The 13052-nt window shown below is 41.0% G+C and overlaps 1 pseudogene; it reads right to left on the reverse strand.

Moving 5' to 3' along the window:
* Positions 1–10087: 10087 nt before the first annotated feature.
* On the reverse strand, positions 10088–12839 carry LOC150020880 (tubulin alpha chain pseudogene; annotated as a pseudogene).
* Positions 12840–13052: the final 213 nt, after the last annotated feature.

Genomic DNA, 13052 nt, shown 5'->3' on the forward strand with positions numbered 1-13052 from the left:
GCAGAAAGGAGGCTTACTTTTTAAGGCATCTGTGATGGATCTCTTCTTAAAATACTCTTTGCAATGACTCAAATGTATGTTTCACACACTTGGGGGTTTTGTACTTGAACCATGTTCTCTTCTTCCCCCAAATTGGAATTTGTTTATAAAAAATTGTGTAGTTATTCTTACATGTATAAACTTTAGTCACCTTCCAAGTGTTCTCCATGTGATGCAATACACCTAACTGAGACTTTCTCCCACTGCTCAAAACAGTTTTTGAACTCATTGATTTTGATGCCTTTTAGTTCTTCTGCTGGGTTTTATTTCACCTCTTCCACATCAGGATAATGTTTCCCTTTGGGGACTTTTCTCATCCAGGGAAATAAAATAAAATATGTCGTGCAGGGTGAGGTCAGGTACATAGAGAGGGTGGGGCATGGCATAGGGGTCATGCCGTTTTGGGTTAAAAACTGCTGAACACTCAGCATTGCATAGACAGGTGTGCTCCTAAATCACCCATCATGAAATGGGCAGATGTGTTGAGTCTTCAAAAAAATTTGCTGAAGTATAACGCAGCCTGTCACAACATGCCAGCTGGTACACTGATACAGATGCATCCCTAGAACACTCCCCTAGCAGGGGAAGCCTGTACTGCAATGGGCCCACCCTCCAGAAAATAATTTAGGTTTTTTTTGGGGGGGGGGGATTCCCCCTCATATGTATCTACTTTAACTAGTCATTTCCAGTTTTGACATAGATAATACTTTGTAGGGGATTTTAAGAATAAATAGGAATTGGAAATGAAACTCAGCAATAAAGCAATTAAAATGAGGTAATAATACCAGAAGTTTTCTTTAACTTTTCATTTTAAAAAGGAAGTCTATTGAGTGCTTAGAACGTTACAGGAACTGTCTCAGGCCTTCACATATATTAAACATTTCCTTATACCGCCCTGCAAGGAGGGTCTGTTGTCTGAGAGAGGCCACAACATAACTAACTACTAAAGTTATCCCTGCCTCCTACATCCCGCCTCTACGAACTCAATGAGGACGCATATTTGCTACAGGTCCTGATTATCTCCTCTTGGAAGCCCTGGTTACTTATGGTCCAGATGTAAACCACGCCCTTTCACGTTTGCTTTGTCCAAAAAGAGAATTTGAAGTCACTTATTCTCGCTCACTTTGGGCTTTGAGGAAAATAAGGGAACCTCGCCACCTGGTGGCAGGTCAAAGTATGTGACAATAAGGCGACTACCTTCTGGTCATAAGAAGTAAGTATTGTCTTCCACTTTGCTATTCAAGCTTGCAAGTCACCTCTCAAACAGCTGAGCTAGCCCTTCCTGAAGGCCATTGTCTTCAAAAGTGCTTTACTCGGCCCAGATCTATCCTAACACAAACTGAGTTAGCAGTTCTCTATTATTCAAGAGAGGAAGTTTCATGGACAGAGTCCAACAATGATGGGATAGAACTCCCTGGATCTAATTTAATTTTCGAGAAGATCCAATATTCAGTACTCATGCCCTTTTGTAAGGAATTAACAGTGGGCCAGAAAATTGTCATTTTAAAATATCTACTTCATAGTTGCCTCCTGTATCTTGAGCTTCATCTCTGATGCAGAGAAAGAAATACACAGGGATCTCTTGTTTCAAAAAATCATGCAATTAAAACTTTTCATGTGAATTGTATTTTTAAAATTTCTAACTATGATGACCCTGTACATTGTTTTCTCAAGTATTTAATTTATAAATCACAGTTTTAAAATCTAGTTTTAAACGCAAGTCTAAAAAGGCTCTGTTTGTGAGTTTCAATTGCCTGTTGATGGATATGTGCCCAGATAGCTGTGTCAAAGTCCCTTGGGGAAATTACAGCTCAAACACAAAAAGATTCTTGGGCCCCTTTCCAAAGATTCAGATTCAGTAGGTCCATGTTGAAGCCATGCATCAGCATTTCTAAGTGCTCCCCAGGAGATACCCATAAGCAGTGAACTTAGGGAACTACTACTGTGCCCATACCACCTTTGCTGACCATAATAAAGAGTGTTGGTGGTTAACACACAAATTAGATACTGTTTTCACTTATCAGGTTGGAAAAAAGAAGAAAAGTAGTAAATATCTGCTTCTAGTGATGATATGGAGAACAGGGTATCCTCGTTTCTTGCTGCTTAGAGTGCGAGCTGCTGTAAAAGATTAAGAAATTAATTCAACAGTTATTTTTAGCATATAAAATGGTCCAGCAATACCAATTTAGGACCCGGAATTTTAAGATTAAAATAAAGAAGTTCATTGAAGTATTATTTGTAGGTACAAACAAGTGGGGACAAGCTATTGGCAGAATAAATTAGGATCTAGTCAATAAGGAGCTTTGCAGTATTTAAAAAGCATCAATAAGATTTTAATGTTTTTACCTAAAAGGGTTTATGTACTATTAAATCAATGAGCTGCTCAGTTTTATACACATATACACATATATGTAATATATAGTATGTGTAAGTATGATTATAATATATATTCCCACATAAAAAGGAAAGAAAAAGAAAACTAAAACTAGAGTATTGGTTATATATGCTTTTGTGAACTAGGATGACATCAAATGTACTAACATTCATATTACAGAAGTACCAAAAGAAAAAAGAAAGGAGGGAATTAAAAACCTATTTAAAGAAATAATGATGGAAAACTTTCCAAATTTGGTCAAAGAAGTAGACATACAAGTCCAGGAAGCACAGAGAGTCCCAAACAAGATGAACCCAAAGAGGCCCACGCCAAAACACATCAATGTAAAAGTGGCAAAGTTTAAAGACAAAAAGAGAATCTTTAAAGCAGCAATAGAAAAACAGTTACTTACCAGAGAGCTCCCCTGAGACTATCAGCTGATTTATCAACAGAAACTTTGCAGACCAGAAGGGACTGGCATGAAATATTCAAAATGATGAAAAACAATGATCAACTAATAACTACATTACTCTGCAAAACTATTACTTAAAAATTGAAGGATAAATAGTTTCCCAGATGAGAAAAAGCTAAAGGAGTTTGTTATCACCAACCCAGTATTTTAAGAAATGTTAAAGGGTCTTCTTTAAAAAGAACAAAAAACAGAGGAATATAGTTAAAAGAATAAAATGACAATGACTACATACCTATCAATAATTACTTTAAATGTAAACGATTTAAATGTTTCAATCAAAAGACATATGATAGCTGAATGAAAAAGAAAACAAGATCCATATATATGCTGTCTACAACAGAACCACCTCAGAATGAAAGACACACACAGAATAAAATAAAAGGATGAAAAAGATATTTCATGCAAATAGAAAGGGAAAAAAGGGTGGGGTAGCAATACTTATACATGGCAAAGTAGACTTTAAAACAAAGTCTATAGTAAGCGATAAAAAAAGATGCTATATAATGATAAAGGGAGCAATCCAACAGGAGGATATAACCTTGCAAACATTAATACACCCAACACAGGAGCACTTAAACATATAAGCAAATCTTGATCAACATAAAGAGAGAGATTGACAGTAATATAATCAGAGTAGAGATTTTTTTTATTATAAATATAAATTATTTTATTTAATGTTTTTCCATCAAAAATTTTTTATTGATTATGCTGTTGGTGTTATCCCAATTTCTTTTCCTCTGCTACCCTCCACCCTGTGACCCTGCCTCATCCCAGTTGTCCCCCACTTTTAGTCCATGTCCATTGGTTGTGCATATAGTTCTTCTCAACATCTTCCTGTCTACTCCACTCCCTCCTACTATGCTTCTTAATTCCTGCATCATCTCCCTCCCTTTTTGCCCTTCCCCCTCCCCGCTGACCTTCCCCCAATATGTTCCCCATACCTATATTTCTTTTTCCACTCTCATTGCCTACTTAGTTTGCCTTTGTTTCGATTTCCTAGCTTCTGCTGTTGGTTGTTGTGATACAGTTTTCATGTTAATGTTTGTAGTTTTGATCCTCCTTCTTCTAAACAAGACCCTTTAACATCTCATATAACAGTAGTTTGGATCTAATGAACTCCTTCAGTTTACTTTGTCCTGGAAGCACTTTCTCTGCCCTTTTATCCTGAATAACAGCTTTGTTGGATAGAGTAATCATGGTTGTAGGTTTTTGATTTTCATAACTTCAAATATTTCTTGCCAGTCCCTTCTTGCCTGTAAAGTCTCCTTTGAGAAATCAGCTGATAGTCTAATTGGGACCCCTTTGTACATAATTCTTTTCTTCTCTCTTGCTACTTTTAAGATTTTCTCTTTCTCTTTAATTTTTGACATTCTGATGATAATGTGTCTTGGTGTGGTTCTCCCTGGTTCCAGTTTTTCTGGAACTCTCTGTGCTTCCTGGACCTGTAAGTCTATTTCCTTCTCCAAGTTAGGGAAGTTCTGCTTCATTATTTTCTCACATAATTTTTCAGTTTCTAGTTCTTCTTCTTCACCCTCTGGCAATCCTATTAATTTGAATGTTTGTTTGCTTATAGCTGTCCCAGAGGTTTCTGAGTCTCTCCTCATATTCCTCACTTTTTGTTTCCTCTTTCTGCCCTGGCTATTTGTTCCCTCTCTCTGTTCCAATTTGTTGATTTGATCCCTGGCTTTCCCTTCCTCACCACTTGTCTTGTATGTATTTTTGTTCATTTCAGCAGGACAAGCCTTCATTCCCTCCCTGTCTTGATTCAGCCCCGCTGTTAGGTCTGTAAGCTGCCTTATGACTATAGTTCTGAAATGAGCCTCAGAAAGATTCTTTATTTGTTCATCTGTCAAGTCCTTTGTTTTTTAGGTTAGCTGCGTGACTGGTATTTCAATCATTAATTCTGCCATTCTGACCATTTTGTTTATTCTTCCTTCTTGGGTGGGGCGCTGTCACACCTTCTACACTATATTGGGTGGAGCCCTGTGTACTCGTCACAACCTGGTGACTTTTCTCCCACACTGTGGCACTTTGCGTGGGGGCAGGGGTCCAAGAAGGATTGCTGCTGTTACTCTCCGCTGAGATACCGGGAGCCTCCTCCTCTGTCCCCATGCCCTCTGGGCCTCAGAGTCTGAGACAATGGGGATCTGTTTTCCGCAGCATTGGAACCGTGAGCTGACGGGTCTGGTCTGCAGCCAGGGCGATCTCCCAGGCGCTTCTCTCCTCCCCTCAAATACGGGTGTCTACTTACCGGATCCTGCTGTTCGCTGCTGCAGCTGCCGCCTCCAGCACAGCTTGATCTTTCAGCCACAGGCTCACCCCTCCTACCTGTCCGGACGAGCACCACTTGTTTATGACTTCATATGTTGGACTTCCATGTATTTTCTGGAACTTCTGGTTATTTTTGTTTTGTGGTTGTTGTAGTCCTCTTAGTTGTGGAGGGAGACAGAGCGTGTCAGTCTATGCCTCCATCTTGGCCGGAAATCCCATAGTAGAGAATTTTAATACCCCATTGACATCAATGGATAGATCTTCCAAACAGAAAATCAACAAAAAGTGGCCTTAAATGACACACTAGATCAGTAGGATTTAATTGATACATCAATAGCATTTCACCCCACGGCAGAAGAATATACATTCTTCTCAAGTGTACATGGGATATTTTCTAGAATAGATCACATGCTAGGACACAAAACAAATCCCAATAACTCTAGGAAGATTGAAATCATTTCAAACATTTTCTCTGGCCGCAATGGTATGAAGCTAGAAATCAATTACAAGAGAAAAACTGAAAAACGCACAAAGACATGGAAGCCAAATAATATGTCATTAAACAATGAATGGATTACCAATGAGATCAAGGGAGAAAACAAAAGACACCTTGCAACAAATGAAAATGAAAACACAACAACCCCAAATCAATGGGATACAGCAAAAACAGTCCCAAGAGGGCAAGTCATAGCATTACAGGCCGAACTCAAGGAACAAAAATCTCAAAATAAACAACCTAGCTTTACACTTAAAGGAACATAAAAACAAAACAAAACAAAACAAACAAACAAACAAAAAAACACTAACAAAGCCCAAAGTGAGTAGAAGGAAGAAAATAATAAAGATAAGGTCATAAATATACAAAATGGAGTCTAAAAAATAATACAAAAGATCAATGACACTGACAGCTTGTTTTTTAAAAAGATAAACGAGATCGAAAAACTAACCAGACTTATCAAAAAAATAAATAAATAAAAGTGAGAACCCAAATAAATAAAATCAGAGGAGAGGTAACAACTGACACCAAAAAATACAAAAGCTGGCCCTGGCTGGTGTGGCTCAGTGGATTGAATGCTGGCCTGTGAACCAAAGGGGGTCACTGGTTTGATTTCCACTCAGGGCACATGCCTGAGTTTCAGGCCAGGTCCCCAGTTGGGGTTGTACAGGAAGCAACCACACATTGATGTTTCTCTCCCTCTCTTTCTTCCTCCCTTCCCTTAGCTCTAAAAATAAATAAATAAAATCTTTAAAAAAAAAACAGAAAAGCTTGTAAGAAAATATTTCAAACAACTATATGTGAGTAAATTGGATAACCTAGGTGAAATTGATAAATTCCTAGAGACATACAGTCTTCCAAAACTAAATCAGGACTCATTAGGAAATCTGAATAGACAGATTACAACTAATGAAATTAAAGCAGTACTCAAAAGACTTCCAACAAACAAAAGTCCTGGACTGGATGATTTCACAGGTGAATTTTACCCAACATTCAAAGAAGAGTTAAAACCAATTCTTCTCAAACTACTTCAAAAATTCAAGAGGGAAAATTCCCAAGCTCATATTTTGAAGCTAGCATTATCCTAATTCCCAAAACAGATACACTACAAAGAAAGAAAATGATAGGCCAATATCTCTGATGAACAGAGATGCTAAAATCATCAACAAAATATTAGCAGATTGAATACAGCAATACATTGAAAAGATCATACACCACGATCATGCAGGCTTTATTCTGGAGAGTCAAGGTTGCAACAATATCCACAAATTAATAAACATGATAAATAAACCACATAAACCAAATGAAACATAAAAACCACATGATCATATTAATAGATGCAAGAAAAGCATTTGATAAAATCCGGTACTCATTTATGATAAAAACTGTCAACAAAGCAGGAATAGAGGCAGCATTCTTCAATGTAATATAGGCTATATATGACAAACCTACTGCCAGCATCATACTCAATGGGCAAAAACTATAAGCATTTCCTTTAAGATCAAGAACTAGACAGAAATGTTCACTTTTACCACTTTTATTCAAGATAGCACTGGAAGCCCTAGCCACATCAATCAGACAACAAGAAGAAATAAAAGACATCCAAATTGTGAAGGAAGAAGTAATATATAGATGACATGATACTGAATCTTTAGAGAACCCTAAAGATTCCACACACACACACACACACAAACTACTATAACAGATAAATGAATTCAGTAAAGTAGCAGGTTACAAAATAAATATTCAAGAATCAGTTGCATTTTATACACCAATAATGAACCAGCAGAAAGGGAAACTAAGAAAACAATCTCATTTCCAATTACACCCCCCAAAGTGCCTAGGAATAAATGTTACCAAGAATATGAAAGAAATTGTACATGAAAAGTTATAAGACACTGAAGAAGAAACTCAAAAATAAGTGAAGCATATACCTTGTTCAGTAGGGTGGGGCCACCAGGAGTTGGGAGGATGTGGCTGGTGGGTTTCCCATGGGGGGCAGGTGCTGGCCAAGCTTGGGGGAAGGTGAGCATAGTGGTCCCTACCCTAGAGCCACACATTATACTCAGACCTCAGCAGGGTGGAGCCACCAGGAGTCAGAAGAGGGGCTGCCAGGAGAGTAAGGGTAGTGATCTCCTATGAGCAAGAGGCAGCAACTAGGTTCATGGGAAAGTGGGGGAAATAGTCCCAGCCCCAAAGCCACGCTAGTCAGTCACTGACACTGAGTCTGCCCAGACCTCTACACCCCAGCCCAGGCAGCTGATTCCTTAGCAGGGTGTCAACTCTAAGTGGCAGGCTATAGGGAGTCAGAGGGTGGAGCTATTGCTTTCCCCCAGGCTGATATCTATGGAGGGGAATGCTGCACCCAATAAACAAGGTGTCTGCGGTGTGGGGGAATGACTCAGTCCTGGCTGTTGTCCCTTCAACTCTGTCCCCAAAGTCACAAACCCCAGCCTCTACTCATGTGGATCTAGTCTGCTCCACCCTTCCTCCACCAGAGCCCAGGGTGAGTGTCTGCAAATGAGATTTTGTGCATCGGCCTTTAAGAGGGTGCCTGTGTCTCTAGCAGCCTGCTGTCTCTCCCTGGCATACAGAATCCCTACTGATTTCCACAGCCTGATGTTACGTGGGCACCTCTTCCTGACTCTGGTGCTCTGGGCTGGGGAGGCTGTCTTGGGGTTGAGATCTCACACTTCTCATGGGGAACCTTTGCAGCTGAGGCATCTCTCCAGAATTTCAGCTGCCGTCAATGGGAGCAGGGCTAACCATATTTGTGTCTTGGTGTGGCTTCTTCTATAAATCTTTGGTTAAAAGACTTCTCTTGATCTAGTCTCCATTTGGTTATTCAGGTTGTTAGCTCTATATTTTAGTTCTAATTGGACATTGGTCCTGGAAAGAGGTGAATATAACATCCACCTACTCCACTGCCATCTTGGATCTCCTGCCATTAGTCCTTGGTGTTCCTTAGCTTGCAGCTGCATCACCCCATTCTCTGCCTCTGTGTGTCTCCATCTCTGTTTACAAATTTTCTTCTTTTTATAAGAACATCAGTCATATTGCATTAAAGGCCTACCCTATTCCCTTATGGCCTCATCCCAACTAATCACAGCTGCAACAACCCTATCCAAATAAGGTCACATTCTGAGGTACTGGGGAGTATGACTTCAACTCATCTTTTTGGAGGGCAAGTTCAGCCTATAACAAAAACATTAACCAGGGAAAGGTCTGGTATGTTATATTAAATAAAAAGTGAGTACAGGTAATTCCTTTCTTCTGTATGATAGATATGTCAGATAAAAAAGATAAGAGAGTTTAGAAGTCTCTTTCCCTACTTTCAGTAATCTTGGTACTATAAAAGCCAAGACCAAAGTCAAAGAGGTGCTCATCCGTGAGATGCTCTTCGCCGACGACGCAGCCTTGACATCACACTCCGAAGAGGGACTCCAGCAGCTAGTCACTTGCCTTTCCCACGCATGCAAGGAGTTCGGACTAGCCATCAGCCTGACGAAGACGAACGTTATGGCTCAAGGCACGGGGACTCCCCCATGCATCACCATCGACGGATACACCCTGGAGGTTGTCAACGACTTCACTTACCTCCGGTCCACCATCTCGAGCTCTCTGTCAGTTGACTTGGAGGTCAACCGGAGAATCGCCAAGGCAGCCACAGTTATGGCCAAACTGAACCGGCGAGTGTGGAACAATTCCAGCCTCACTGAGAAAACCAGACTGCGCATCTACCAAGCCTGCGTACTCAGCACTCTCCTCTATGGCAGCGAGACGTGGACCACCTACGCAAGGCACGAAAGGAAACTCAACAGCTTCCACATGAGGTGCCTGCGACGCGTCCTGCATGTCGCCTGGCAGGATAAGGTCCCCAACACCGAGGTGCTGAAGCGAGCCAACATGAGCAGTTTGCATGCAGTTCTTAGCGAGAGACGCCTCAGGTGGCTCGGCCATGTCAAAAGAATGGATGCAGGCCGTATCCCCAAAGACCTCCTCTACGGCGAGCTAGCAGAAGGCCAGAGGATGACAGGGCGCCCAAAACTGCGGTTCAAAGACATCTGCAAAAAGGACATGACACAATGCTCCATCAATCTCAACACATGGGAAGTTCAAGCAGACGACCGCCTAGCCTGGAGGCTCGCGGTCAGGCAAGGTACATCACGCGCGGAGGCTGCGCGCAACGAGGAGGCGGTCCAGAAAAGATCGAGGCGGAAGCAGCGTCAGCAGCAGCAACAACAGCCATCTGCCTTCACCTGTACCAAGTGCGGCAGGGATTGTCACTCCCGAATCGGACTGCACAGCCATTCTCGGCGGTGCAGATAGACTCTCAAGAAGCTACGCCATCGTCTCTCCAGACGGACGGCTGCCGACGACGACGACGACGCCGACGAAAACAAATGTGAGTGCCAGATAAACAAAAACTACACACTTTAACATAATGCAATCTTTATTTAAAAAGTAACATTTAAAAAATATAGTACAAAAATATAGAGTAAAAATTCATTAGCTCTCAGATCGCCATTTGTCATGAAAACATTTTTGTCATGAAACATTTTATTCTTTTCTTTTGGGTTTTAAGCTATGGTTTAAAAGGTCTTCTCTACTCTGAGATTACTTTTGGAGTTTTCCAGTTCCTTCCACTCAGCAAATCATCTACTTACATATATGTACAGATGATATACACATAAACAGGACTGACTGTTTCCACTTAGAGTGAGAGGAGACAGGCTTTAAAAAAACAGAACCACAAATAAGTCAATTTGTATGTAAGAACTTGATTAGTGTTATTGAAAAAATAGAGTGAGGAGGATCAGCAGTGCCAGATGTCTATAGCATGTTGTAAGATTAAATATAAAGGAGACTTTTTGAAAAAGACCTATTTGATCAGGACACATTTCAATGAAAACTTGAGGATATACTTAAAGAGTATATATTATGTAATGTTTAGGAATGATAATTAGAAGGGATTAGACAAATACTCCAACTAAATTTTTCTCCAAATGCTTAGATTAAATGATGAAATGAAATGTTTTGTGCCATGATTTTGCAGATCTTTGATTCTTTTCTGCTGATTTGCCTTTGTTTGTTGTTTCTGCTTTCCCATTTCTCCTCCTCACGTGAAACCAAATTCCCTGATTTCTGATGAGCTGATTACTCATTATAGAGTGTCCTTTATCAAAAATATCTTCAGTGCTTTTGGCCAGCTTGACTTTAAGTAGCACAAGCCATTCACAAACATAACTTCATTTAAAAAAAATGATAGTATTTTGAGAGGATTTTCTTTTTTGAATGTTTCTGGTATTTTTTCTATTTATTTCATTTTATTGTTGTTCAATTACAGTTGCCCCAATTTTCTCCCCATTGCTCTCCCCTGATCCCCACCCGCTGCCTGCTCCTACAGTCAATCCCCACCCTGTTGTTCATATCCATGGGTCCTTCTTATTTCCACCAAATTCAAGTGTATGAGACAATTCCTGCAAAGTCCTGTGCAATGCAAACTCCCTTTCACATTGCATATATTGACAGAGTGTTGCCTCCCAAGACCATGGCCTTTTAGTAGTGATCCTATCTCTTCCAACTTTGCCAATGTTGTCCCTTATGGCAACCTGGAAGCTATCAATGTGATAGACTCTTTAGGATCATTACTATTTCTTTTTCTTTTTTTCATTTAAGACAGGGAATACTTTTCTCAAACCCATCAGAGAAATGAACAGTTTGGGTCTGTAACAAAGCGTTGTGTTTTAAAGCAAAGGCCAGTAATTGTATGTGAGTAAACACTGCTACATTCAAATTAACTGGTCAGACCACAACTTTTCAATGTTTAAAACAGAATAAGCATCCCTGTAAAAGCAGCATTGTTGTGACATTTTGACTTTAGCATTCCTCTCCTTCCTTACCTTCTCTTTCAACAGAATCCACATCGACCTCCTCATATCATTCTCAAGGGCAGCCATGTCCTCAAAGCCTTCAGAAAACTGTCCCTCCTCCATGCTCTCACTCATGCACTAGTGAACAAAGGCATGCTCGGTGTACATCAGGCCAAACTTGGGGTCCAGGTGAGACCAGGCCTCAGCAATAGCTAAAGTGTTGCTCAGAATGAACACAGCTTGCTGTATGTTGGCCAGGGTTCCACCAGGCACCACAGTGGGAAGCTGGTAATTAATGCCAACTTTGAAGCCATTGAGGCACCAGTCCACAAACTGGATGCTGCACTGGGTCTTGATTGTGGCAATGGCAGCATTGACATTTTTGGGAACCACATTCCCATGATACATCTCACCATCTGATTGGCTGGCTCAAAACACACATTGGTGACCTCTGACACAGAAGGCTGTTCATGATAGGCTTTCTCAGCAGAGATGACAGGGGCATATGTGGACACATGGAAGTGGATATGAGGATAGGGCACCAGGTTGTGCTGGAATTTGGTCAGATGAGCATTCAGGACTCCATCAAATCTTTAGGAAGCAGTGAGAGAGAACACACTTTGACCTATTAACTTATTTAGGTTAGTATAGTAGGCACCCAATCTCAAGGTTTCTATGACAGGTGTCATAGATGGCCTCATTGTCAAGCAAGAAAGCACAGAGTGCTCCTGGGTGATATGGGTGATGAGGACAGAGTTGTAGGGCTCAGCTACAGCTGTGGAAACCTGGGGGCCTGGGTAATGGAGAACTCCAGCCTGGTCTTCTTTCCATAATTGACAGAGAGACATTCCATCAGCAGGGAGGGGAAGCTAGAGCCAGTTCCTCCAACACAGCTGTGGAAAAGCAAGAAGCCTGGAAGACCTTTGTGCTGATCAACCAGTTTCTGAATTTGGTATAAGATGAGGTTGATTATCTTCTTGCCACAGGTGTAGCACTTGTGGGCATAGTTATTGGGAGCATCTTCCTTGCCTGTGACAGGCTGCTTAGGGTGGAATCACTGGCGGTAGGTACCAAGGTGAACTTCATCCATGACTGTGGGTACTATGTTTATAAACACTGCCCTGGGCTCATGCTGGCTAGTGCCTCTCACTGAGGAAGGTGTTGAAGGAGTCATTTCCCTCCCACCCCACAGTGGTCATTTGGCATCATCTGGTCATCAGGCTGGATCTTATGTTCTAGGCAGCAGAGCTTCCAGCAGGCATTGCTGATCTGGACACCAGCCTGGCCAACATAGATGGAGATGCATTCATGCATGGTTGCTGTTTAGCAGCTGCTGTGAGGGGAGCGGATGGCAGAGAAAGAGGAGTTGTTGCTTCTTACAGTGCAATTCTTAGGCAGTGGATATAAGAGAACCTAATGTCTTTCTTCTAGATTCTTCTCAGGAGTAGATGATAAAGACAGATGTTAATTGCTACACATGTTTGAAAACTGAGGATCTTCTAGATTTCTCTTAGCAAACTGATATCA

The sequence above is a fragment of the Furipterus horrens genome, unplaced genomic scaffold, assembly GCF_987537825.1.
Source record: "Furipterus horrens unplaced genomic scaffold, mFurHor1.1.pri manual_scaffold_1, whole genome shotgun sequence".
NCBI classification, from domain to species: Eukaryota; Metazoa; Chordata; class Mammalia; order Chiroptera; family Furipteridae; genus Furipterus; species Furipterus horrens.